The 27,874-nt window shown below is 42.4% G+C and overlaps 1 pseudogene; it reads right to left on the reverse strand.

The window, feature by feature from the left end:
• Positions 1-15,952: 15,952 nt before the first annotated feature.
• The window catches only part of LOC147964131 (uncharacterized), a 66,437-nt pseudogene continuing 54,515 nt past the window's right edge, over positions 15,953-27,874 (reverse strand).

A 27,874-nucleotide genomic window follows, 5' to 3' on the forward strand; every position in this document is an offset into this window, starting at 1 on the left:
TTTGGTGGAGGGCTATGATATGATGATATTGAGGTCATGCATAAATTTCAACTCATTTGGATATGCCTAGCTAGTACTTCCTTCACAACCAATTCCCTCAGACAGGAACTTTGAAAAATTGCTCAGGAATTTTTACTAGGCAAATTAAGTTGAAATTTGTCATGAGACAATTATTTGGACATGAAAAGGTGTCCAAGAAGTTTGGGGTCAATTGGGCAAAGGTAGATGGCACTTGCTTCAGTATCTGCCATCTAGGACAGAATAGGAAAGGAATTTATTGAGCATGATGGGAAACATGGCAAATGAAATATTTTGCCATATTTGAGGAAGATATGACCCAAAAAAATTATGAGAATTATTTGGGAACTTAGGAGTGATGGAAATATAGGTTGCTTCACAACCTAGGGCAAATTGAGTTATTCCTTTAATAGAAAAGGAATATTCCCAATAAAAAGAATATTGGGATTTGGGCTAGGATGAAAATGGAAAGTTCTAGGGAAGGATTTGGGTATGACAAGCCACTCTGGAAGCAAAGAAGAGTTCATCTTCTTCAGTTTCCAGACCACAAAGCCACGGAAAAAGAAAACTCAAGCAAAACTCTCAGAAAAACAAATGAAAAAGAAAGGGCCAAAAATCAGGCTGTGACACATGGTTCGCAAGCATCAAGTGATTCATAATCAAGTGATTCCAAAAGCCCATCAACATGGAGTTTCTTCGTGCGCTTTACACCAATATGACCTAAATGGTAGTGCCACAAATAAGTTGCACTATCATTATTAAACTTGTATGGTTTGGCTTCAATACTATGAATATGTGTATCACTACTATCGAGATTCAACAAAAATAGACCACTCATCAAGGGTGCATGACCATAAAAGATATTACTCATACAAATAGAACAACCATTATTCTCTGATTTAAATGAATAACCATCTCACATCAAACAAGACCCAGATATAATGTTCATGCTTAACGCTGGCACCAAATAACAATTATTCAGGTCTAAAACTAATCCCGAAGTTATATGTAGAGGTAGCGTGCTGACGGTGATCACATCGACTTGGAACCATTTCCCACGCGCATCATCACCTCATCCTTAGCCAATCTCCGTTTAATCCATAGCCCCTGTTTCGAGTTGCAAATATGAGCAACAGAACCAGTATCAAATACCCAGGCGCTACTATGAGCATTAGTAAGGTACACATCAATAACATGTATATCAAATATACCTTTCACTTTTCCATCCTTCTTATCCGCCAAATTCTTGGTGCATACTCAGGGAGAGCACTTATACCTTGAACTAAGAAAAATAAGACGCATAAAGGATAAACATCACATGCAATCAATATAAGTGATATGATATGGTCATCATCATCTTGTGCCTTTGATCTCCATCTCCAAAGCATCGTCATGATCACCATCGTCACCGGCTTGACACCTTGATCTCCATCGAAGCATCGTTGTTGTCTCGCCAACTATTGCTTCCACGACTATCGAAACCACTTAGTGACAACGTAAAGCAATTACATGGCGATTGAATTTCATACAATAAAGCGACAACCATATGGCTCCTGCCAGTTGCCAATAACTATGTTACAAAACATGATCATCTCATACAACAATTTATATAATCACGTCTTGACCATATCACATCACAACATGCCCTGCAAAAATAAGTTAGACGTCCTCTACTTTGTTGTTGCAAGTTTTACATGGCTGCTACGGGCTTCTAGCAAGAAACATTCTTACCTACGCATCAAAATCACAATGATTTTTCGTCAAGTGTGTTGTTTTAAACTTCAACAAGGACGGAGTGTAGTCAAACTCGATTCAACTAATGTTGGAGAAACAGACACCCACTAGCCACCTGTGTGCGAAGCACGTCGGTAGAAACAGTCTCATGAACACGGTCATGTAATGTCGGTCTGGGCCGCTTCATCCAACAATACCGCCGAATCAAAGTAAGAGATTGCTGGTAAGCAGTATGACTATTATCGCCCACAGCTCTTTGTGTTCTACTCGTACATATAACATCTACGCATAAACCTGGCTCGGATGCCAATGTTATGGAATGCAGTATTTCAAAATTTTCACACGATCACGCAAGATCTATCTAGGAGATACATAGCAACAAGAGGGGAGAGTGTGTCCACGTACCCTCGTAGACCGAAAGCGGAAGCGTTTAGTAACGTGGTTGATGTAGTCGAACGTCTTCCTGATCCAACCGATCCAAGTACCGAACGTACGGCACCTCCGCGATCAGCACACATTCAGCTTGGTGACATCCCTCGAACTCTTGATCCAGTTGAGGCCGAGGGGGAGTTCCGTCAGCACGATGGCATGGCGACAGTGATGATGAAGTTTACCGGTGGAGGGCTTCGCCTAAGCACTATGACGATATGACCGAGGTGTGTAACTATGGAGGGGGGCACCGCACATGGCTAAGAGAAACTTGTGTGTCCTTTGGGGTGCCCCCTATCCACGTATATAAAGGGGGGGAGGAGGAGGCCGGACTAGAGGGGGCGCGTGCCATGGGGATCCAACTAGGATTCCCAATCCTAGTTGGAGTCCCCTTCCATCCAAGAGAGAGAGAAGGAGGGAAGGAGGAAGAGGGGAGAAGGAAAGAGGGGGCGCCACCCCCTCCCTAGTACAATTCGGACTAGCCATGGGGGGGCCCTACCTTGTGGCCCTCCTCTCCTTTCCTCTAGGGCCCATGAAGGCCCATGAACTTCCGGGGGGGTTCCGGTAACCCACGGTACTCTGAAACTTATCCGAAACAACCCGAACCATTCCGGTGTCCGAATGTAACCTTCCAATATATAAATCTTTATGTATTGATTATTTCGAGACTCCTCGTCGTGTCCGTGATCTCATCCGGGACTCCGAACAAACTTCGGTTCATCAAAACACGAAACTCATAATACAAATCATCATCGAACGTTAAGCGTGTGACCCTACGGGTTCGAGAACTATGTAGACATGACCTAGACATATCTCTGGTCAATAACCAATAGCGGAGCCTGGATGCTCATATTGGCTGCTACATATTATATGAAGATCTTTATCGGTCAAACCGCATAACAACATACGTCACTACTAGGAAAAGGCCTACTAATGGCGCACCAGTTTTGCCTACTAATGGCGCATCACTGGTGCGCCATTAGTATCACGCCACTAGTATTTATTACTAATGGCGCACCACAGGTGCGCCATTAGTATGCCTCCCAGGGCCATATTTAACCATGTGCTTTGGCACACTAATGGCGCACTGCGGATGGATGCGCCATTAGTATACTTGGCATACTAATGGCGCACTCTGTAGTGATGCGCCATTAGTATGAATATTAGGTTTTTTTTTACTTTTCTGATTTTTGCACAGGTCACAAAATATATTATTTGACTGAATATAGACGGTAGCACACAGCAACAGCAGATTCATCGAATACAATAGAAGATTAGTCTCCGAATACAATTCATCATATTAGTCTTCGAATTCAAAAGACTGAACAAAGATAAAACATTACAAGTCTCGAGACCGCGAGTATCGATTTTGTCGGAAGTAATACTAATCCTAAGAAGTCCTACTAATCATCATCATACAACTTCTACTCGTTATTCATAACAAGTCATACAATCATCATCTTGATAGTCATCGAACCAACCCTACTTAATTGTTCTTAGCACATGATCATCAGTATTAGGCAGGACCTAAATACCCTATTTAAGCTAAAATAGCATAAAACAATATAGACCCTGACTCTCCATTATGGAGAATGGAGAACATCATGTCTCCAATTCTTGCGCTTCGCTTCCTTTTGCTTCCAAGAAGCTCCTTACGACTATCCATACATTTTTTCCATCCTTTGATTTTCATGTCTCCACTTCTTTTAGAAATCTCGTATGGACAGTTGAGATTCGTAGGACGACCTGGCTGTATGTTCAAAACATTAACACTACCTTTCTGATACATCATATGAGGCACACAATTCTCTGGGATCATCTATTGAAAAACATAGTAATAACTTCATAGTTAGCAATGATGTACTAGTTTTAGAAGTATGCAAAAGATGCACGGATGTCGTAATAGTAAAAATCTTACCAGGGTATCTCCATGGTAGTTACCGTAGTTGAACACATGCACTAGTGGCACGTATTTACCATAATGTTGAGGAGTTTGATTGTGGATAGTGTAATTCTCAATGTCAGTACAAAATCCGACCAGATGATTTTTCTCCTTGTAAGTTGTTAATTCGGAGCCATCGGTGTAGTGGGTTTTGTCTACCATCTCCCGCACATTCTTTGAACAATAAAAATAAGCTGTCAATGGAAATAAGCTGTCAACTATTTTGAAATAAACAATATAAATTAGCTAATAACTATGTTTGAGAAACTCACATAGCGGTAGAACTGGAGGCGTATCAACAAGGACCCAAATGTCCATATTGTCTTGGTTGATGTCAGGATTACCAAGATCCATGGTGATAAGTATACCCTCATCAAAACCATACATCTTGCAAAATGCTTCCCAATTTTTTCAACCAAAATGGGTTACGCTCTCAGAATTATATAGATTTACTTCAAAGTCCACATCGTGATGAGTCCTTAGGTGAATTTTCTTTGTTTCAGAAATTTCATGGTCTTCAAAATCCATCCTCTCCAAGACATAGCGTCTTGCATGGCATGGGATAAGCTATACTCGAATTGTAAAAGATGAAAATTACACGTTGAAATAGTTGAAGTCATGCTTAATTATGAAAATAACACTTGTCGTCGTTGTGTACCGTTTCAACTTCGAAGGTCTCCTCGAGCTTAATGCTGAAGCGCCGATCATCGTCCAGGTGAGGCATGTCGCACAGACCTCGATTGTCGTGGCACCAGTCGCACTCCGCCGGGAGACTTTCGTCGTCCGATGATGATGACGACATATCCTACGTTCATAATTCAAAACTACATCATTTAGGGTTTGTCGACACCGAGGCATCCTAAAAGCTAAGCTTTTATCATTTAGGGTTTGTCGACGCTGAGGCACCCTAAAAGCCTAAGCTTTCATCATTTAGGTTCTTATCGACACCGAGGCACCCTAAAAGCCAAGCTTTTATCATTTAGGGTTTGTCGACGTCGAGGCACCCTAGAAGCCTAAGCTTTCATCATTTAGGTTTTGTCAACGCCGATGCATGCATTAGTCGCAAGTACCCTATATGTCCTATTTTTAGCAAAGTCATGCTAAAATTCACGGAAAATTTCGGCATGGCCTTTGCTAAAAATAGGACATATGGAGTACCCGAATTTGTCGGAACAGAAGTTAATCGACATTATGGCAAACTCAAGGGCCTCTCGGGGTACCTGCAAATTCATCACGACACAATGGTCGGAGACAAAACCCAGCAAACTAGCAAGATGATCATCATCTTTAAAAGTCATTACTTGTCTAATACAGAAGAAGGAACAATTTATTTGTGACATAGTTGGCCCATACAGAAGAAGCAACACCCTGCACTAGCCTAAAAACAAGTGAAGTTTCACCCATATAAGAACAACTTTATAAAAACAGAGAAGTTGCTATGTTTTTTCTACTGCTAGGAAAAACATCACTCATTCGAAATGAAAATCTCAGTACCAGCATTTTGAACTTTGAAATGAAATACAGTAGTAGTATTAGTAGTATATGGAGTAGTATCTTGTCTAGTAGTAGTATTAGTTGTATATGGAGTAGCAAGTTTTGCCTCAGAGACCGCAAAAGCTATGTTTTTTCTCAATTTAGATAGCTAAGTGGAAAACCACGTCAAGTCCTGTTTTAATACTCTATTTCTCAATGCATGCAATTGGTTTCATCTAGACTACATCATAGAACCACCAATAAAGGACACTGAAAAAAAAATATAGAGATGCCTACGGTTCCTATCCTTGAGTAGCATGATTAGAGATGAGTAGATCTCCTAAAGGTGTCATAAGCACCTGCTGTTACTCTTGGAAGCAATGCAAACATGTAAAAGTTATTACTGTTGACAATACTACTCAAATATCCAACTATTAGGACACAAGGCATGATAATCCATCCAATCTAATGAAATCTGAACTCAACTTGATCATGGTTCATGCCCTCAGACACATCATCACCTCAAGAATGCCATGAAAAAAATGAAAAGGACCAAGACAATCACCACACAAGTGAAGAGAGAACTCGGAGCCTCTTTGACAAAAATGAAAAGGACCAATACAATGAAAAGGACCAGTGAGATGAAAAAACTAAGGTAAGGGGGGACATCAAAACGCAGAAGTGCATAACACAAGCTCACCGACATAGACACACATAACAGCCGCACAACAGCATAGACATTAAACATGTGCAGAGATCACAATCAATAGAGGCATAATAGTACAAATTACAGGTGTAGATTGCTCTGTTCAACAAACTTCCTATCAGTCCAACAATGTTTATGAATCTAAACTTTTTCAGTTAACAGAACTTAAACCAGACAATGTTCAGTTAACAGAAGGGGGGGGAGGGGAACCGGTGCAGCTCACCGAGAGGAAGACGATGGTGAGCTCGTGCGGGGATCGACGGTGAGGCCGCGGTGGCCGGAGGTGGAAGAAGGCGCAGACGCCCTAGACGGTGGAGGCGTCGGTGTCGTAGAGGTGCCGGAGACCTTGCCCTGCGAGACAGAGAAGGGGCCGTCAGCCCCAGCGCAGGCGGGGGGGGGGGCAAGGGGAGGAGGAGGAGGGGAAGGGGAGGAGGAGGGTCGGGGGGCGTACGGTGCTGCGTCGCTGCTCGGCGCCAACGGCGAGGAGGAAGGCAAAGACGTTGAGGGTTGGGGCGGCGGGGGTGGGGGCGTGGGGGCGCGGGGGCAGTGGGGGCGGCGGGGGTGGGGGCGCGTGGGCGGCGGGGGTGGAGTCCGGCGGGGGTCGGGGCGGCAGCAGCGTGGGTCTGGCGAGGGAGAGAGGGACGAAAGGGGATCTTTGGCGAGGGAGAGGGAGGACTTAGCTATAGGGGGAAGCTTACTAATGGCACACCACCCGTCGGTGCGCCATTAGAAATCTTTTTTAGATAGCAATGGCGCACCCACCGCCGGTGCGCCATTAGAAATCTTTTTTTAGATAGCAATGGCGCACCACCAGGCCGGTGCGCCATTAGTATATTTATTATTATTATTTTAATAAATCAATATGAATATGAAACAGTAATTTTTTTTATAAAAATAGTAATAATTGTTGTTTAACAACAATTGTAGTCTACAATTTTTTATAATTATTTTTTAGAAAATGAATATGAATATGAAACAGTAATAATTTTTTATAAAAACAGTAATAATTTTTAAAAAAATATCATCAAATTTGTTATTTGAAAATATCATCGGCGGCGGCGGTGGAGCGAGGGAGGGTGCGGGGGGTCGTCAGCGGCGGTGGAGCGGGGGAGGGTGCGGTGGGTCATCGGCGGCGGTCGAGCGGGGGAGGGTGCGGGGGGTCGTCGATGGTGGTGGAGCGGGGGGAGGGTGCGGGGGGGTGCTCGGCGGCGAGGGGGATCTGGCGAGGGGGATAGCTATCGAGAGGGAGGGGGATCGAGATCGAGTGTCCTCATGAATATTCAATATTTTTTCATATGGAATATGAAAAAATATCATCAAATTTGAAAAAATATTCATGAATTCAAAAAGTGCCCATGAAATTTAAAAATACTCATGATATCAAAAAGTAAGAAAAAAGTGCCCATTACTAGTTTAAACTAGTAATGGCGCACTATGCAACGGTGCGCCATTAGTAGTTTTGCAAAAAAGTAAAAAAAAAATTACAGTAGTGGCGCACTCTACGGCTGGTGCACCATTAGTAGTTCTAACTACTAATGGCGCACTCTGCCCGGATGCGCCATTAGTATGTTTGAAAAAATGAAAAAAACATTTTGTTACTAGTGGCGCACCGTGTGCCTGGTGCGCCATTAATGTCTTCCACACTAATGGCGCACCAACAGATGGTGCGCCATTAGTATATAGTAATGGCACACCACATGTCTGGTGCGCCATTAGTGTCATTTCCATCTATAGCCCTTTTCCTACTAGTGCATTGTTCCCTTTGTCATCATACCTAGTTCAATCTCGTTACCAGCAAGTCTCTTTACTCATTCCGTAATGCATCATCCTGTGGCTAACTCATTAGACACATTGCTTGCAAGGCTCATAGTGATGTGCACTACCGAGAGGGCCCTGAGATACCTCTTCGATATACAGAGTGACAAATCCTAATCTTGATCTATGCCAACTCAACAAACACCATCGGAGACACCTGTAGAGCATCTTTATAATCACCTAGTTACGTTGTGACATTTGATAGCACACACGGTGTTCCTCCGGTATTCGGGAGTTGCATAATCTCATAGTCTGAGGAACATGTATAAGTCATGAAGAAACTAAACGATCATTATGCTAAGCTAACGGATGGGTCTTGTCCATCACATCATTCTCTAATGATGTGATCATGTTCATCAAATGACAACACATGTCTATGGCTAGGAAACATAACCATCTTTGATTAACGAGCTAGTCAAGTAGAGGCATACTAGGGACACTCTGTTTTTCTATGTATTCACACATGTACTAAGTTTCCGGTTAATACAATTCTAGCTCGAATAATAAACATTTATCATGATATAAGGGAATATAAATAACAACTTTATTATTGCCTCTAGGGCATATTTCCTTCAAATATTGCTTTCAACATTAATGGGCAAACCTGAGATATAATGTTTTATTCGTTACCCATTAACAACCTTCGGGTTAGTACCTTCGGCATTATTTATTTTGATAGCTCCAGATCGATAAACCTCCTCGATAACATAGGGTCCTTCGCATTTGGAGAGGAGTTTTCCTGCAAAGAATCTGAAACGAGAGTTGTACAAAAGAACATATTCTCCAACCTCAAACTGACGCTTTTGGATTCTTTTATCATGCCATCTTTTAACTTTTTCTTTAAATAAATTAGCATTTTCATAAGCTTGGGTTCTTCATTCATCTAATGAGCTAATATCAAATAACCTCTTCTCACCAGCAAGTTTGAACATAGTTGAGTTCTTTAATTTCCCAATAAGCTTTATGTTCTAACTCAAGAGGCAAATGACAAGCTTTTCCATAAACCATTTTATAAGGAGACATACCCATAGGATTTTTATATGTTGTTCTATAAGCCCAAAGTGCATCATCTAATTTCTTAGACCAATTCTTCCAGGACCTATTGACGGTCTTTTGTAAAATTGATTTTATTCCTCTATTGCTAAGTTCAACTTGTCCGCTAGACCGAGGATGACAGGGTGATGCAATTCTATGGTTAACATCATACTTTGCAAGCATTTTATGGAAAGCACCATGCATAAAGTGTGAACCACCATGAGTCATTAAATATCTAGGGACTCCAAACCTTGGGAAAATAAATTCCTTAAACATTTTAATAGAGGTGTTGTGATCAGCACTACTAGTTGGAATAGCTTCTACCCACTTAGTAGCATAATCAACATCAACCAAAAAATGAGTATACCCATTAGAGGAAGGAAAAGGTCCCATGTAATCAAATCCCCAAAAATCAAATGGTTCGATAGCAAGTGAATAATTCATAGGCATTTCTTGACGCTTACTGATATTACCTATTCTTTGACATTCATCGCAAGATAAGACAAACTTACGAGCATCCTTGAAAAGAGTAGGCCAATAAATCCCAGATTGCAATACCTTGTGAGTAGTTCTGTCTCGCGCATGATGCCCTCCATAAGCTTCGGAGTGACATTTCCGTAGGATTTGTCCCTGTTCATGCTCAGGTACACAATGTCTAATAATACCATCTACTCCTTATTTATAAAGATGTGGGTCATCCCAAAAGTAGTGTCTTAAATCATATAAGAACTTTTTCTTTTGTTGGTAAGTAAAGCTAGGGGGTATCTATTTAGCAACAATGTAATTAGCATAGTCAGCATACCAAGGAGTGTTGTGAGAGACATTTATTGCAGCTAATTGCTCTTCAGGAAAACTATCATTAATATGTTGTGGGTCATCAAGAGTGTTTTCAAGTCTAAACAAGTTATCAGCCACGGGGTTCTCCGCTCATTTTCTATTAGTGATATTGTGACAGCCTGGATTTTGCCTTCTCTCTGTTTCCGGACTTGCTTTCTCTCTATTTTCGAACTTGGTTTTTGCCTTGCATTGATTTGGATTTTGGAATCATTTCAAATGGACTTGTCACTTGGGCATGTCCTTGACATTCACCAAAGTGACCTATCTACTTACCATTCAACCTTATTTCTCTAATAAATCCCCAAAATAATCAAATGAATATTTTTCATAAAAGAAAAATATTCATTTTCCTCTCTAAAACTCTTTTTAGAAACTTGTGCTCCAACGCAACATCCATTTTTCTTGCTCCAAAAATTCTAAAATAATTCCTGAATATTCTTTGGACCTTGGTACACCTTCCCAAGCAAAAATATTGCATGACTTTTTGTATTATTTTTTCCATAGAAAATCATTTCTATTCTGGACCCGAAATGCACTTTGTACATCAAGTGCATTTTTCCTTGATCTTTTGGCCCTGATCTTTCTTGAGTTTAATTACCCTCCTAAGAAAACCTAAACAACAGGAGATCAGCCCAAATGGCCATCTATAAGCCAGCTTAACTTGGCGACCAAGTTTCTGGTCAGAAACTTGCCAACTTGGTTGCGTCAAGTCTGGTCGGCCTGGCTATGTGTTCTCAACGTTCCTAGACTAAACACTGCGTGGACTCGAGCGTAGACAAGGTTTGGCAGCACTTGGACGTCGTTTTGACCATGCCAGGGCGGTGAGTGCGTGAGGACACGGTGCTTGGCATACGTTTGACGCGCTCTGGGTAGCGCAAACACTTATGTTTGGCGCGTGCTAGAGCCAGAGCTCGCCGACGACTGCCGCGCCTCGCCACCAGCCCCGACCCATCATCCTTGACCCCTCCCTGGCGCTCCCCGATGTTGGAGACGCCGCAACGAGCACGGGCACGACGCGACCAAACGCCATAGTGCACTCATGCCCTTGTCCTCTTCCCCCTGCTTCCTATGCTCGTCCGCGAGCGTGGACAACCTCCGCCTAGACACTGAAGCCTTGCCCCATCGCACTGGAGCGTTTCGTCGGCTTCCAGAGAACTCCGGCGGCGATACGATACCCCCATCGCTCCAGCTATATATAGAGCCTCTCTCCTTGCTTCCAAGCCACGCACCACTCCTCACCACCTCCACGAACACGTAGAAGGGCCACAGCCCGGTCGGGCAGGCCTCTGGCCATCTGCCCCGACCAGAGAACTCCGGCGAACTCCGCAGCTCGTCCACCTCTCTCCGATGCCTCTCGAGCTCGACCAACTGCTCGGGCGTGGCATCGGAGGTCCCTTGGTGCTGCCTAGATGCTGCAGAGCCCCCGGAGCCGCCTCTAGCCATTGTCTTCTTCCTCTCTAGCAAGTCCCGTTCGCCACCGTAGCTTGCGAGCTTGACTGCGAGCAGCTCCGGCCATCCCACGGCAAGCCATGGGTACGGGCAGGTGCGCTGTGAACCCAGCTTCATTTTTATCCCTCTCATCTAGCCCCAAACCCCCTCCTCGACGGCATGAGCTCCAGCGAAGCGCCGTCGCGCTCGGATCTTACTCCCCCCTCTCTCTCTCCTGACGGGTGGGTCCCGTACGTCAGCCTCACCACTCGCGCCCAAAGCAGTACGAGTGGAGGCGTATTTCTCCTTTACGCCTTCGACGTCACCCCCAGGAATTTCTGTTTAATTCAAATTTAATCAGAAATTGACCCAAACTTTGACCAGCCACCATTTCTAAACCATAAGTCCAAATGATTTGATTCTTTTTGCATTGTCTTTGTTTCAGAAAGCTCTAGCAGCACAACAAAATGTGAATTTTTCCTTGCTTCCTAGAATTTCTAGTGATATTCAGATTGTTTTTTGATATTTGTTTTTGTGGTTTTTAAATATTTTTAGAAGGTGAGACTTGTCTTGAAGCCAACCAGGAGGAGTGTGATCCTCCTCTGCACTAAGGCAAGCCACACCAGCATTTGGATGGTGTTATCTCAATATCTACGATTTTCTACTTGAATATTAGTTCTTATTTGCATTTAAAATTTGCAAAGTAAATTTTGTTGAGTGCTAGTTACTTCATCATGCTTGAAATACTTGTTTAAGTCTCTAGTTGAATGCATGGACGAGATTAGTCAAGTAGAACAAAATCTTGCTTAGTTATTTTGCTATGATAAATAATGATGGTTCTTTTAGTAAGTGATATATTCATATGAATTATGAGTTAATCAAAATATTGCATGATATTAAAAATGAGGTAGAACCAGTAGAGTTTTTGATCCTGAGTAGTGCAAGATAATTATGTTGGTCCGTATGTATGAGTCTCTAGCTTTACATGTCGACTAGTTGCATGACCATGGCATAGTATGATTTTTGTATAAAGTTTTTATTTCAAAATTAAACCTGATTAAGTCCAACTTGAATATGTTGTTGATCCCATGGTGCCACTGAATCAGGTTTTACTCAGTGCGACCACATTGGGTCTTGATTCGGTCCTTTGTTGTGCCTCTCACCGGTGCCTCCCGCGAGGGAAGGTTATGGGCGTGCATACCCTGGCCCGGTAAGCAGACATAACCTTGTGTGCTCATTTTTGTTTTTATGGTACCTTGTCCCCATTTGGGACCGTTTTGCCACGATGGTGGCCGTTGGTGCCTTCGGCAGGCACAGGGCCACCCAAGACCTAGCCCTGAGAGGGAGTTGGTCGGAGTGGCCGGAGAGTGTCATGACAAGGGGAGGGTTTCGTCGGAACGCCGTTGGTCCACCCGAATGGGAGTGCGAGGCCATGGGTTCCGCGGTGTGGGTAAAGTGCGCTACCTCTGCAGAGTGTATTTAATCTATCGATAGCCGCGTCCTTGGTTATGGGCATAGCTCGGAAGTAGGTCACACCATGGTTCAACTTTTATAATTAATTTTGCACCCTAAATAATTGTTATTGGTATTGGTTTCGTGATGATGTATGAACTCATGAGTTGCATCATGAGTGATTGGTTTCAATTGTGACCCAGGTATGGTCACCGTTTGGTTACGAGGTAACTCGGCGGGTAAGCGAGTCTGTGAGACTCGGTGCACATGTTGGTTTCACCGCATTACTAGTTTTTATTGTATTTCATTAACCTGACTAATTGTCATGATATTGTTTGTCATTGTGCTTATGTTTGTTGTGAGCTTGCAAGTACATTCAATGTACTGACCTGGCGTGTCATGCCAGCTTTCAGGCAAGTTAGTCCGCATCAGAGCGCATCTCGCGTCTAGGCCGTGTCCACATTGGTGTCCCTGTGCTATGGAGTTCCACTTCATCGTGCTTCTGCTGCCGCATAGTTCGTGTGATCGAGGCCCTCGTCATGTTCATTAAATAATGTACATACTGTTCAGCCGCACCGAGTGTGCCGCTTGGCCTTGTATCTTGATGTAATACCAGACTTATGTAATCCGCTAGCATCAATAAAGCGGTTGTTTCTGTGCCATGTTGTTGTGTGTTGCCAGAAGACTTGATCTCTGGGCTGGCAATGCAAGGTAAACCGGTTGCTCTGGGCCGGGGTGCCACAGATATGCAAATCAAATTCTCGTAGCAAGAGAATCCACCTAACAAGTCTAGGTTTACGATCTTTCTTTTCCATAAGATTCTTTATTGCAGCATGATCAGTGTGAACAATTAAGAATCAACAATATAAGATCTAAATTTATCACAAGCAAACAACACTGCTAAAAATTCCTTTTCAGTAGTAGCATAATTTCTTTATGCACTATCTAGAGTTTTACTAGCATAATGAATAACATTCAGTTTCTTATCAATTCTTTGTCCTAGAACATCACGAACAACATAATCACTAGCATCACTAAGATTTGTAAGAGGCCTAGAAATTTTAGAAAAGTCTTTGATAAATCTCCTATAGAAACCAGCATGACCAAGGAAACTACGAATACCTTTGATATCTTTAGGACATGGCATTTTCTCAATTGCATCAACCTTAGCTTTGTCCACCTCAATACCTCTTTCAGAAATTTTGTGGCCCAAAACAATACCTTCGTTAACCATAAAGTGGCACTTCTCCTAATTCAAGACAAGATTTGTTTGCTCACATCTCCATCTACTATCAGCTATAGGATAGTTTATACCTGCTTCCAGAAGTTTTAATATTTCCGTTCTTACCGCTTCTTTCATTTTCGGATTTAACCGACATTGGTGATCAACAATGGGTTTAGCATCAGGTTCCATATTGATCTTGTGCTGACATAGAGTGGGACTGATGCCCTTAAGATCATCAAGAGTATATCCAATAGCAACTCGGTGCTTCCTTAGAACTTTCAATAATCTTTCTTCTTCATGTTTTGAAAGGTTAGCACTAATAATAACAGGATAAATCTTTTTCTCATCGAGATAAGCATATTTCAATGTGTCAGGCAACTGTTTAATTCAAACACAGGGTAACCTTTAGGTGGAGGAGGACCTCCTAGAGTTTCAATAGGCAAATTTTGTTTAAGCAGAGGACGTTGTTCAAAGAAAATCTTATCTATTTCATTTCTTTCATGAATATGCATATCATTTTCATGGTCTAGAAAATATTGTTCTAAAGGATCAGTAGGAGGTACAACAATAAAAGCAAGACCAATAATTTCATCCTTACTAGGAAATTCTTTTTTATGAGATTTTCTACTAAACTTCTAGAAATTAAATTCATGAGACTCATCACCAAAGCTAACACCGACAGTTTGTTTCTCACAATCTATTTTAGCATTAACGGTGTTCAGGAAAGGTCTACCAAAGATAATGGGGAAAAAGTCATCTTTTGGGGAACCAAGAACAAGAAAATCCGTAGGGTATTTTGTTTTCCCACACAAGACTTCAACATCTCTAACAATCCAAAGTGGTGTGATGGTGTCTCTATTAGCAAGTTTAATAGTGACATATATGTCTTCTATTTCAGCGGGTGCTATGTCATTCATAATTTCTTGATATAAGGTAAAAGGAATAGTACTCATGCTAGCACCTATGTCACATAAACCATGATAACAGTGGTCTCCTATTTTAACTGAGACAACATGCATGCGAACAACAGGTCTATGTTTATTTTTTATCGGGTTTGGCAATTCTAGCAGTTTCATCACAGAAGTAAATAGCATGCCCATCTATATTTTCAACAAGGAGATCCTTAACCATAGCAACACTAGGTTCTACTTTGATTTGTTCAGCTGGTTTAGGTGTTCTAATATAACTTTTATTGACCACAGTTGAAACTTTAGCATGTTCCTTTATCCTAACAGGAAAATGTGGGTTTTCAATATAAGAAGTAGGAACAACTGGATCAACATTATAGATAATAGTTTCATCTTTAGCTATTACTGGTTCTTTAATTTCTTCTTTAATAGGTGGCTGATATTTAAACCACTTCCCTTTAGGGAGATCAACATGAGTAGCAAACAATGTTCAAAATTGCCGGCTATTGAAAAAAGCGGCATCCTCCCAGCTATAGCTGTCGCTATGCCAAATAGCGGTTTTGCAGAATACATGCAAGCATTCCGAAAATAAGTGCAAGATGTACATGTCAAACTATAGAAATTCAGCATCGATTAAATAGTTGACACAAGCATGAACATAATAACTGAACCATAAGGTCATCCATTAATCCAACATTCAGCAATCGTCTCAACTCTCAAGCGACAAAGCAAATAGTTCGGTAGACACTAGACACAGACAGACAGACTATATAACAGAGCACTGACTACCTCACAAAGATGAACTAGGAAGTTTTACAGATAAATAATCCATAAAGGTAATGGTGCACTCTCTTCTATTCATCTCTAGAATAAGAAGGAGACTTATCAGACTCCGATTCAGAAGAAGAAGTAGCTTGCGGCATTGTTTCAACACACATAGCCATCAAGGACTATAGGCTCACAATCTTGATTTTCTTCCTAGGCCGAGAAATCCTCTTCCTTTTGGCTTGTCCCTGTGATGATGTTGCCCTGTTTGGTGCCTCTTCCGATGCATCTTCATGAGCTTTCTCTTGTTCTTGATCTACTTCTACAGTTGGTTCTTTCCCAGTGATGAACTTATTGTCATAATCAGCAAGAACATCATCTACTTCTTTCTCTATGGGATCTCTGTTTTTGTTCTCTCTCTTGTTCCTTAGTTTAGAGTTGAATTTCACAAACACAAGATCCCTCATCCTGTCATGCAATAGCCTATTGCGCTTCTTTGTACGAACCTAAGAGTTCATAAAATTAAATACTTAACAAATGTAGAAAACAGAAAACCCAATTGTATAAACTACAAAAATATTTTTTTACCTGTTCGAATACTGACTAGTTCCTCTCACAAGTTGATGAGCTGCATGTCAAATTAATAATCCTAGATGCCAAAGTTCTCAAATTTGGTGTATTGGTGCCATGGTTCAGCCACCATTTTACTGCACATTATACAAGTTAATAGTTAAAGAAATGAAAACATAAGCATTTTATTCATCAATCATATTAGCTTCACTAACTAACCTGGATTAAAATTCTTGTTTCTCCTTTTCCTTATAGCAATCTCACGGCCGAAAGATCTTTGCTGATCTTGATACATGTTGAGTTCTTCAATTGCAGTGTCTTGGGTTTCTTCGTCCTTAATCATCTTGCAGATGCATGTAATAACAGCAGCTCTAAATGATCCATCGTGCTCAATCTCTGACTTGCTTGGGTAATAATAGTGAGGATTCAAATAATAGCCAGCCAAGTGGAGAGGAGTCTTGAGCTTGCTATCCCAACTTTTATCAATGATGTCCCAGCAACTTCGTACTTACTCTCATCATTATCAAACCTCACAGCATTATCTTTCTTTGCCTCAAGCATTAATCCATGGAAGAATCCCATTGCAGGAACATCACTGTCCATTTTGCAAAGCACATTAGCCATTGGCTCAAAGAAATTAATAGCCATGTCAACATGTTTCCAAAAAACTTCAGATCGCACCACATTGAGTGCTTTTCCCCCTTTGCCTTTGTCAAGTATGAACCTAGTTCATTCATCTCATCTGATCTGAAGAGCCTTGTCAACTCCTTCTTGTTGTCTAGCAAACTTTTCAGATTTAAGTAAGTAGTGGCAAACCGAGTAACACCAGAGCAAACCAAGTCCATCCCAAGAAATTTCCTCATCAAATTGAATACCCTTGTATCAGCATATAAGAAGCTAGTCACTTCTCTTGCAGTTGAAATAGTTTTTTCAACTGGTCCAAGCTTCCCAAGATCCTCCTGAAGGAAATATGCCCAAGAGGCAATAATAAATTTGTTATTTATATTTCCTTATATCGTGATAAATGTTTATTATTCATGCTAGAATTGTATTAACTGGAAACTTAGTACATGTGTGAATACATAGACAAACAGAGTATCACTAGTATGCCTCTACTAGACTAGATCGTTAATCAAAGATGGCTAAGTTTCCTAGCCATGGACAAGAGTTGTCATTTGATGAAAGGGATCACATCATTAGAGAATGATGTGATTGACTTGACCCATCACTACTAGGAAAAGGGCTATCGATGATATGGCCACTAATGGCGCACTAGACATGTGGTGCGCCATTAGTATATACCAATGGCGCACCATGTGTTGGTGCAACATTAGTTTCCAAATACTAATGGCGCACCACATCCACGGTGCACCATTAGTAACAATTTTTTTTCATTTTTTTCAAAACTAGTAATAGCGCACCAGTGGATAGTGCGCCATTACTAGTTAAACTAGTAATGGCGCACCACATCCACTGTGCGCCACTAGTAATTTTTTTCAAATTTTTTTTCAAATTTTTTTATTTTTTCAAAACTAGTAATGGCGCACCAGTGGACAGTGCGCCATTACTAGTTAAAACTAGTAATGGCGCACTGTCAACTGGTGCGCCATTACTAAGTTTTTTTCAAAACTTTTTTCAGAATTTGTTTTATTTTTTTTCAAAACTAGTAATGGCGCACCGTGGGCGTGGTGCGCCATTACTAGTTTCATTAGTAATGGCGCACCACTCCCACGGTGCGCCATTACTAACTTTTACCAAAAATTCCACTGAATGCACCCCCCCCGTGGACCGCCTTTTCAGTTAAAAAAATAAAATAAAATAAGTTCCCCATGTTGTATGTGGTCTACTTGTTGGGAAAATTTACAAATATGAATTTCGTTTATTTGCAAAATCTCTCTGGAATTTGTAAAATGGGCATAACTTTTGCATACGAACTCGGATTAAAAAGTTTTATATATGAAAAATCATCTACTCGAAAATTTACGGGGCTTTTAAGATGTAGAGGGAAAAAATGGAAAAAAATTCAAACTTACTAGTGGCGCGCCGTTTGCTAGGTGCGCCACTAGTAACAGAAAAAAAATTGTTTTCGAAAAAAATTGAATTATTTTTCAAAATATGATACGTAATATGACCGGGAAGTTTGAAATATTTTTTCAAAATTTCATCATACTCATGAACATGAACAAAGTCCTAGACATCAGCAAGGTTTAATAGGATTGATATGATACATATATCAACAAGTGCATGTGAAGTGAGGTGGTGCTGGGGTTGGATAGAACTACGAAGTTAAGCATGCTCTGGTTGGAGTAGTGTGAGAATGGGTGACCTTCCGGGAAGTTTGACCACAGAGTGTGATTTGACCCGAGATTAAGCCATAGTGACCCGAGATTAAGAAAAAAAATAAAAAAATTGATTTTTTTAAATACAAATTTGAAAAAAATTGCAAAAAAAATTATTACTAATGGCGCACTTCTATGTGGTGCGCCATTACTAAGTCAGATAGTAATGGCGCACCTCTAGGCATACTAATGGCGCACTACTGGTGCGTCATTAGTAGGCCTTTTCCTAGTAGTTGTAGCGACCTGACCCGAATGGATCACGTCTACTGTGCTACGGTGTCATCCCTGGATCAGTAATGCTGACACCACACAGTACATCGAGGTTTTATAGCAGAGTTGCAATCACACACTTATTACATCGATGGCTCAAAAAGAACTTATTACAATAAATATGGCAGAAGGCCATATAATATCGATAACAGCGGAAGACTCGGAAGATAAATGGGTCCATCAACTCCAGCGGCATCACTGAGTATAGGTCCACGACCTAAACGCACCTCAATCGTCGTCTGAAAAGTCTGCAACATTAACGTTGCAGCCCAAAAACGGGTCAGCACATGGAATATGCTGGCAAAGTAACACATAGAGAGTAATGGAATGAAACAGCTATACTACATGCATATATGGCTGGTGGAAAGCTCTATGGTTACAGTTTTGCATAAAGCCAATTTTTCCCTACTGCAAAGGAATAAATTTTAATTAACTATCATGGTGGTTGTGAAACATTGAGAATGGTTGACAGCATTCTCAATCCCAATTAAAAATAATTAAAACCCAACAACATTAATTAGAGGTAACATGTTGAGATTCACTCGATATTCAAGTACTAGATACTCAAGTTGTTCATAACCGGGGACACGGCTAATCATGATTAGTTTGTTACTCTACAGAGGTTTGCGCACTTTTCCCCACATGACTCGATCGCCTCCGTTTGTTTTCTCGCACTACATGGTGTTTGAGAAACGGATGACCGAGACATAGTCTTTCAGAAGCACTAGCACCTTACTTGTGGGGTAGACCGGTACACCTACATCCCCTACATCTGCTAGTCCACCCCGTAAGAGTTCGCACAACTTAGTCAACTATGCTAGAGCCCATAGTAGCATGTGGCTGCACACGGAAGTTTCTAGCATGAAAGATCTTATGATCCCTTTGAGCCTGGGTGGCGGTCCAAAAAAAACAGGCAAGTCCTGATAGACATCAGGTGCCTCAATCCACCCAGATGTGTGTTTAAGTTGCCACCTTAGACAAACCATTAAAATTATCAATCTCACATCTGTCATGGATATCACTCACCCAATCCACGTCTACTAGCATAGCATGGCAATATAAGCAAACGTAGAGTAACTCCCAAAGGTTTCATAATAATACAGGTAATAGGTACTACCTCTTCTACTTCCCATCCCACAATTTAATTAGATCCTAATCATGCAATGTGTGAGGATTGATCTAATGCAATAAAACATGGGTTGTAGAAAAGGTATGATCAAAGTGTTACTTGCCTTGCTGATGATCCGCGAGTCCTAGGGTTTCAAAGTAACAAGTGGCGCAATCCGGGTAATCTATCGCAGACAAACAACAAGCATACAATAAGTACTCATCTAATGCACAGGTAAAACTCGAACAAGAGAACGAACCAGGTAGTTCAACTTAAGAACTCCGGTTGCAAAGAAAGAACGAAAAACAAACGGCGGAAGAAAACAACTCGGTTCTAGCAAGTTGAAGCTAGGTCAAAATTTTACTGTAACAAAAGCTTGTTCAAGTTGATTAGACGGAACGGCGATTTCGAGACGAAACTCCAGGCGCTTGAATCACCTGATTCCGATAAATGAGCGGAAAAATAGACTAGGAAGAAGATCGGATCTGAGATCGCGATCGCGGAATAAATCCGACGAAAAGAAAAAGAAGAACGGTTAAACGAACGGACGTCGTTAACCTAGAAGAATCCGGTGATCACGTTCGTTAGGACGAACGGTCCGGCGAACGGTCCAAAGCAACTAAATCGGAGAAGAAAACGAATCCGATCTAGGGTTTCGGAGAAGAAAAACCGATCGAAAAACCGATCTAGAAAACCGGAACGGTTTAGAGAAGAAAAGAATCGGAACGATTAGAAGAAAACGACCCGAGAAAAAGAATAGATGTAGCGCGGGGCAACCTTGGCGAGGTCTCCGGTGAGGGGCTCCGGCGGCGTCGGCATAGGGCGGCGGCGTGGGCAAGGTGCGGCGGCGGCGCGGGTGTTGGGCGGCGGCGGCAAGGTGCGGCGACGGCGCGGGTGTGGGGTGGCGGCGGCAAGGTGCGGCGGCGGCGCGGGTGTGGGGTGGCGGCGCGGGTGAGGCGGCGCGGCGGCGGTGACGCAGGGCGCGGTGTGATGCGGCGCGGCGGCGGTGCAAGGCGCGGTGTGGAGGAGAGCTTTGATTTGATGTGTTTAGAGGGGGGTGCTTGGGTATTTATATGGGTGAGGGGAGACAAAACTTGGGATAGGGGACAAGGAATTAAACTAGGAATAGGAATAGATCTAGAAATAGAAAAGGAATATACGGAAGTAGGACAAAAGTCCTACTAGGATTTGGTTTAGAGCAAGAGGCGAGGCGGCGGCCTCCTGCGCCAGCGCTAGGCGCACGGCTCCTGGGCGGTGGCCTTTGGCCCGGCTGGGCCTTGGCCTGGCCGGCCTTGGTCCAGTTTTTTTTTATAAACGGTTCAGCGCGCAGAAAAAAAACAAAAAGGGATCTAAACGAACTCTGAAAAATCTAAAGTAAATTTTCCCCGACTCCTAAAAATGAGCCGAACAAAATGAACTTTTCTCCGGACCTAAAATGCAATTTTCGAAAACGCGCATTTTTCCCTATCCAAATAAAATGCAAATAAACACCGGAAAGCAAAATTGATCTATTTATTATATCTTCATTTTTCCTAAATTTGGGAAAGTCATATTATTCCCTCTCTCATATATTTTGACACCGGAAAAATTGAAGATAAAATAAATAAATCAAATGATCCTATTTTCAAAATTCGAGAAAACTCTCAAATATGAAAATAACGAAATCTCCAACTCTCTCCGAGGGTCCTTGAGTTGCGTGAAATTTCTAGGATCAACCAAAATGCAAGAAAAATATGATATGCATATGATCTAGTGTATAACATTCCAAATTGAAAATTTGGGATGTTACAAACCTACCCCCCTTAAGATGAATCTCGCCCTCGAGATTCGGGTTGGCTAGAAAATAGGTGAGGGTGGTCCTTGAGCAAATCTTCTTCTCTCTCCCAGGTGGCTTCATCCTCTGAGTGGTGGTTCCACTGAACTTTGCAAAACTTGATAACCTTGCTGCGAGTAACTCTACTGGCAACATCGAGAATCTTGACTGGCTTCTCCTCATATGTTAGGTCATTCTTCAATTGAATCGCTTCGAGTGGCACGGTATCTCTTAGCGGTACCTCCGCCATCTCGGCGTGACACTTCAACTGAGAAACATGAAATACATCATGAACTCCTGACAGTCCTTCTGGTAATTCCAACTTATACGCGACTTCTCCCATACGTTTCACGATCTTAAACGGTCCAACGAAACGCGGTGCTAACTTTCCCTTAACTCCAAAGCGCTTAACTCCTCGAAGTGGGGATACTCGGAGATAAACTCTGTCTCCGGTTTCGTAAACTGTCTCCTTGCGTTTAGAATCTGCATAGCTCTTCTGCCTGGACTGGGCTACCTTGAGCCTATCACGAATCAACTTAACCTTCCGTTCTGACTCTTTAATCAAATCTGGTCCAAAGAATTGACGGTCTCCAACTTCGTTCCAGGATAACGGTGTCCTGCACCTCCTTCCGTATAAAGCTTCGAAAGGGGCCATCTTCAAACTGGTTTGATAACTGTTGTTATAAGAAAACTCCGCATACGGCAAGTTTTCGTCCCAACAAGATCCATAATCTAGTGCACAAGCTCTCAGCATATCTTCCAAAATCTGATTGACTCTCTCGGTCTGTCCATCTGTCTGCGGATGAAAAGCTGTGCTGAACTCTAGTCTGGTTCCTAAAATTTCATGCAACTGATTCCAAAACTTTGAGGTAAATTGGGTTCCTCTATCTGATACGATACTCCTCGGAACTCCATGCAAACAAACGATCCTAGTCATGTATATCTTTGCCAACTTAGCACTGGTGTAAGTGGTCTTAACTGGAATGAAATGTGCTACCTTCGTCAAACGATCAACTACTACCCATATCGAGTCATATCCTGCTTTCGTCCTGGGTAGTCCTATGATAAAATCCATGCCTATCTTATCCCACTTCCATTCGGGTATCGGCAATGGTTGTAACAATCCTGCTGGCTTTTGATGTTCTGCCTTTACTCTCTGACATACGTCACAAACTGCTACATATGCTGCAATATCCTTCTTCATTCCGGTCCACCAGAATGTTTCTTTCAAATCCAAATACATCTTGGTATTCCCTGGGTGAATCGAATATGGTGAATCATGTGCCTCTTGCATAATCATCTTCCTGATCTCCGGGTCATTGGGCACATAAACACGGTCCTCAAACCATAGGGTATCGTGCTCATCCTCACGAAATCCATTTGCTTTTCCTTTGCTAAGTTTCTCCTTTATAGCAGCAATCTCTTTGTCGGATTTCTGAGCTTCTCTGATTTTATCCATCAATGTTGACTTAATCTCCAATGCTGCTACATAGCCTCTCGGAACTATCTCTAAACTTAGTTCACGAAGGTTTTCTGCTAACTCCTTGGGTATTTCTCCCGTCATTAGGGTATTGACATGGCTCTTACGGCTCAATGCGTCAGCTACTACATTAGCCTTTCCGGGATGGTAATGCAATCTCATGTCATAATCCTTGATGAGCTCCAACCATCTCCTTTGTCGGAGGTTCAACTCCTTCTGCGTGAAAATGTACTTCAAACTCTTATGATCCGTGTACACCTCACAATGATTTCCAATGAGGAAATGTCTCCACGTTTTCAATGCATGCACTACAGCTGCTAACTCCAAATCATGCGTGGCATAATTCAACTCATGAGGCTTCAGTTGTCGTGATGCATACGAAACAACTCTCCCTTCCTGCATAAGCACTGCTCCAAGTCCTCGACGTGAAGCGTCGCAATACACCTCATAATCCTTGGTCTGATCTGGCAAAATCAACACTGGTGAGGTAACCAATCGTTTCTTCAACTCCTGGAAACTAGCCTCACACTCCTCAGTCCATTTGAACTTAGTATCCTTCTTCAACAATTCAGTCATAGGCTTTGCAATCTTTGAAAAGTTATCAATAAATCTCCGGTAATATCCTGCGAGTCCAAGAAAACTCCGGATCTCTCCAACCGTCGTTGGTGATTCCCATTCGGTTACGGTCTCAACCTTTGTGGGGTCAACTGCTATACCTTCTCCGGATATAACGTGTCCGAGGAATCCAACTTCCTTCAACCAAAACTCACATTTGCTGAATTTGGCGTATAACTGATGTTCCCTTAGTTTCTCCAAAACCAAACGCAAATGTTCCTTATGCTCCTCTTCATTCTTTGAATAAACCAGGATGTCATCAATGAACATTACGACGAACTTATCCAAAACTCCATAAACACTTTGTTCATCAGGTTCATAAAATAGGCAGGTGCGTTAGTCAATCGAAAAGACATAACGGTATACTCATACAGTCCATATCTGGTGGTGAATGCTGTCTTAGGTATGTCCTGCTCTCGAATCTTCAACTGATGGTACCCTGATCGCAAATCGATCTTGGAAAACACTTTAGCTCCTTGCAATCGATCAAACAGATCATTGATCATTGGCAGTGGGTACTTGTTCTTGATGGTTACTTCATTCAATCCACGATAATCTACAACCATCCTTAATGATCCATCCTTCTTTTCCACTAGAAGTACGGGTGATCCCCAAGGTGAAGAACTTGGGCGAATGTAACCTTTATCCAATAGCTCCTTAATCTGATTCTTAATTTCCACCAAATCCTTTGCTGGCATCCTATATGGTCGCTTCGATATTGGGCCTGTGCCTGGCAATAACTCAATCAAAAACTCAATGTCTCTATCCGGTGGCATGCCTGGTAATTCCTCAGGAAATACATCAGGAAAATCCTTTACCACTGGTACTTCCTCCTGCACAACTCCTGATAAGCAATTCACTTGTGTCCTGTTTGGCACATGCCGGGATACATACTTGATCCTTCTTCCTTCTGGTGTGGTAAGCAAAATTGTCTTACTGGCGCAATCGATGTTTCCTCCATACATCGACAGCCAATCCATACCAAGAATCACATCCAGACCTTGGGATTCCAGAATAATTAAATCCGTTGGGAATACATGCCTTCCTATACTCAATGGTACTTGAAAAAAATCCTTGTCTGGCCATGTATTCTGCTCCTGGCGAGCTTACTAGCATAGGTGTTTTAAGAATCCTAGTGGGCAGGCTATACTTTTCCACAAATCCCCTTGATATGTATGAATGCGATGCACCAGTATCAAAAAGAACGAGTGCAGTAAATGACTTAACCAAAAACTTACCGATTACTACATCGGGCTGATCTTCAATCTCCTCCACATTAACGTGGTTCACCTGTCCCCTATTGAAAGGGTTCGGCTTCTTCCCAGAGCTTCCATTGCCATTTCCATTCTGGCCTTCAGGACATTCATTGGCATAATGTCCGGTCTTCGAACACTTGAAACAGGTGACTTGACTCAGGTCTCTCTTGGTTGGGGTTGATGGGGTTGTTCGGTTCTGGCCGTTGCTTCCTCCATTCCCATTACCATTCTTGTGGCCATTATGGTTGTGCGAGCTACCTCCTCCATGGGTGTGCTGGAACTTAAATCCCGGTTTAGGGGTAAAACGGGGCTTCTGCTGGGCTCCAGAGTTATACTTCCCCTGTCCATACTTCCTCTTATGATTCTCAATCTGCTGTTGCTTCCCTTCAATCATGATGGCACGACCTACCAACTCCTGGTAGTTGTTGAAACTTGCTACCATCAACTGCATGCTTAGTTCATCATTCAATCCTTCCAGAAACTTCTCCTGCTTGGCTGCATCCGTAGCAACGTCATCTGGGGCATAACGGGCTAGCTTACTAAACTCCTCCACATACTGGCCAACAGTCCTTCCTCCTTGGCGTAAGTTGCGAAACTCACGCTTCTTTATGGCCATAGCTCCTGCTGAAACATGGGCAGTGCGGAAAGCTTGCTGAAACTGATCCCATGTGACAGTGTCAACTGGGTAAGTGGCTGTGAAATTCTCCCACCATGCTGCCGTGGGTCCGTCAAGCTGGTGTGCGGCAAACTTCACTTTCCCACCATCCGTGCATCCTGCAGTGGTCAACTCCCTTCCTATCTTGCGGAGCCAATCATCTGCTACTATTGGCTCGGTGCTACTAGAAAACACCGGCGGGTTCAGCCTAAGGAAACGGGCTAAGTGGTCAACAGGTGGTGGTGGTGGGTTGTTGTTGTTGTTCTGCTGATTCTAAACTAACATCTGCATCAATTGATTCTGCTGCTGGATCAACTGAGTGAGCTCCGGTGGAAATCCATTGTCACGTCTCGGAGGCATCTGAGGTTTTACAAAAGACGAGAATTAAGAATAGAGGGGGTCTAAAGGGAAAACACTACCCATATGCACATGAGGCAAAAGCACACAATTCACTTCAATCAATCAAACAAGGGCTTACAAACGGTCTAACTATCGCAAAAGTGCTCGACTATAATGTGTTTACATGGGGGAATACTACTACTATCTGGTGGTCATCTAGAAATTTGAACCGGTGGAAGATTCCATGATATCTACTCCAGCTTCGTCTTCAAAGTCGGGTTCACTTGGATCCGAATTGGTGTCGTCGATGATGATGTAGTTGTCTGGACATGCGACGTACTTGTCGTCCTCCTGGGATGCTAACTTGCTCTTGAGTTCTTCAATCTCCTGCTTAAGATCGCAATTGTGCCTTGCTAGAGCTACGATCTCGTCCATGTAGTCCTTGCGTGTAGACTTTAGTTCTCCTTCTAGCTCGATGATCCTTGCCTTCGCATTCTTCAACTCTACCATATCATTGCACATCTGGTTCTCGTGGCGTCGAATGTGCTGGTTTAACTCCTGGATGAAAGATGCAATGGATCTATCCTTCTTGGTGCTGACTAACTCCCATTGTTCATCACGGCGTCCGCAAATCTGGTAGATAGTGTCCTTGAGGTCTTCTTGATAAACTTCTCCAATGCGTCCTATGGTGATATGAGCTGCCATGCTCCTTCCTAGACTCCAGGTTGGTGCATTGAAAACACTATCTATGGGCTTCGTGATTGGCGCGAATGTTCTTCCCGGAACGTGAGCTTGAATCTTCCAGCGCTCCTCTTCAGGCAGAGTGGCGTTGAAGGTTCCCGTGAAGCTTGGTAATCCAATGTTCAGGTACTTGGTGACTTCCTTCAGGTGAAATCCAAAAGGTGTGCCTTCATCCGGTTGAGCGTACTTAATCTTCGCGTTCGTCATCCTAATAGAGTAGAAAAGATGAGGAGTTAGAAAATGAGAAGAGAAGGGTGATCTATGGCTTTAACTTAGTGGTCCTATCCTACAGTCAGCGTGTGCTCTGATACCATCTCTGTAGCGACCTGACCCGAATGGATCACGTCTACTGTGCTACGGTGTCATCCCTGGATCAGTAATGCTGACACCACACAGTACATCGAGGTTTTATAGCAGAGTTGCAATCACACACTTATTACATCAATGGCTCAAAAAGAACTTATTACAATAAATATGGCAGAAGGCCATATAATATCGATAACAGCGGAAGACTCGGAAGATAAATGGGTCCATCAACACCAGCGGCATCACTGAGTATAGGGCCACGACCTAAACGCACCTCAATCATCGTCTGAAAAGTCTGCAACATTAACGTTGCAGCCCAAAAACGGGTCAGCACATGGAATATGCTGGCAAAGTAACACATAGAGAGTAATGGAATGAAACAGCTATACTACATGCATATATGGCTGGTGGAAAGCTCTATGGTTACAGTTTTGCGTAAAGCCAATTTTTCCCTACTGCAAAGGAATAAATTTTAATTAACTATCATGGTGGTTGTGAAACATTGAGAATGGTTGACAGCATTCTCAATCCCAATTAAAAATAATTAAAACCCAACAACATTAATTAGAGGTAACATGTTGAGATTCACTCGATATTCAAGTACTAGATACTCAA

The sequence above is a fragment of the Triticum urartu genome, chromosome 6A (genome assembly GCF_056163025.1).
Source record: "Triticum urartu cultivar PI428250 chromosome 6A, HENAU_Tu73, whole genome shotgun sequence".
Classification (NCBI taxonomy): domain Eukaryota; kingdom Viridiplantae; phylum Streptophyta; class Magnoliopsida; order Poales; family Poaceae; genus Triticum; species Triticum urartu.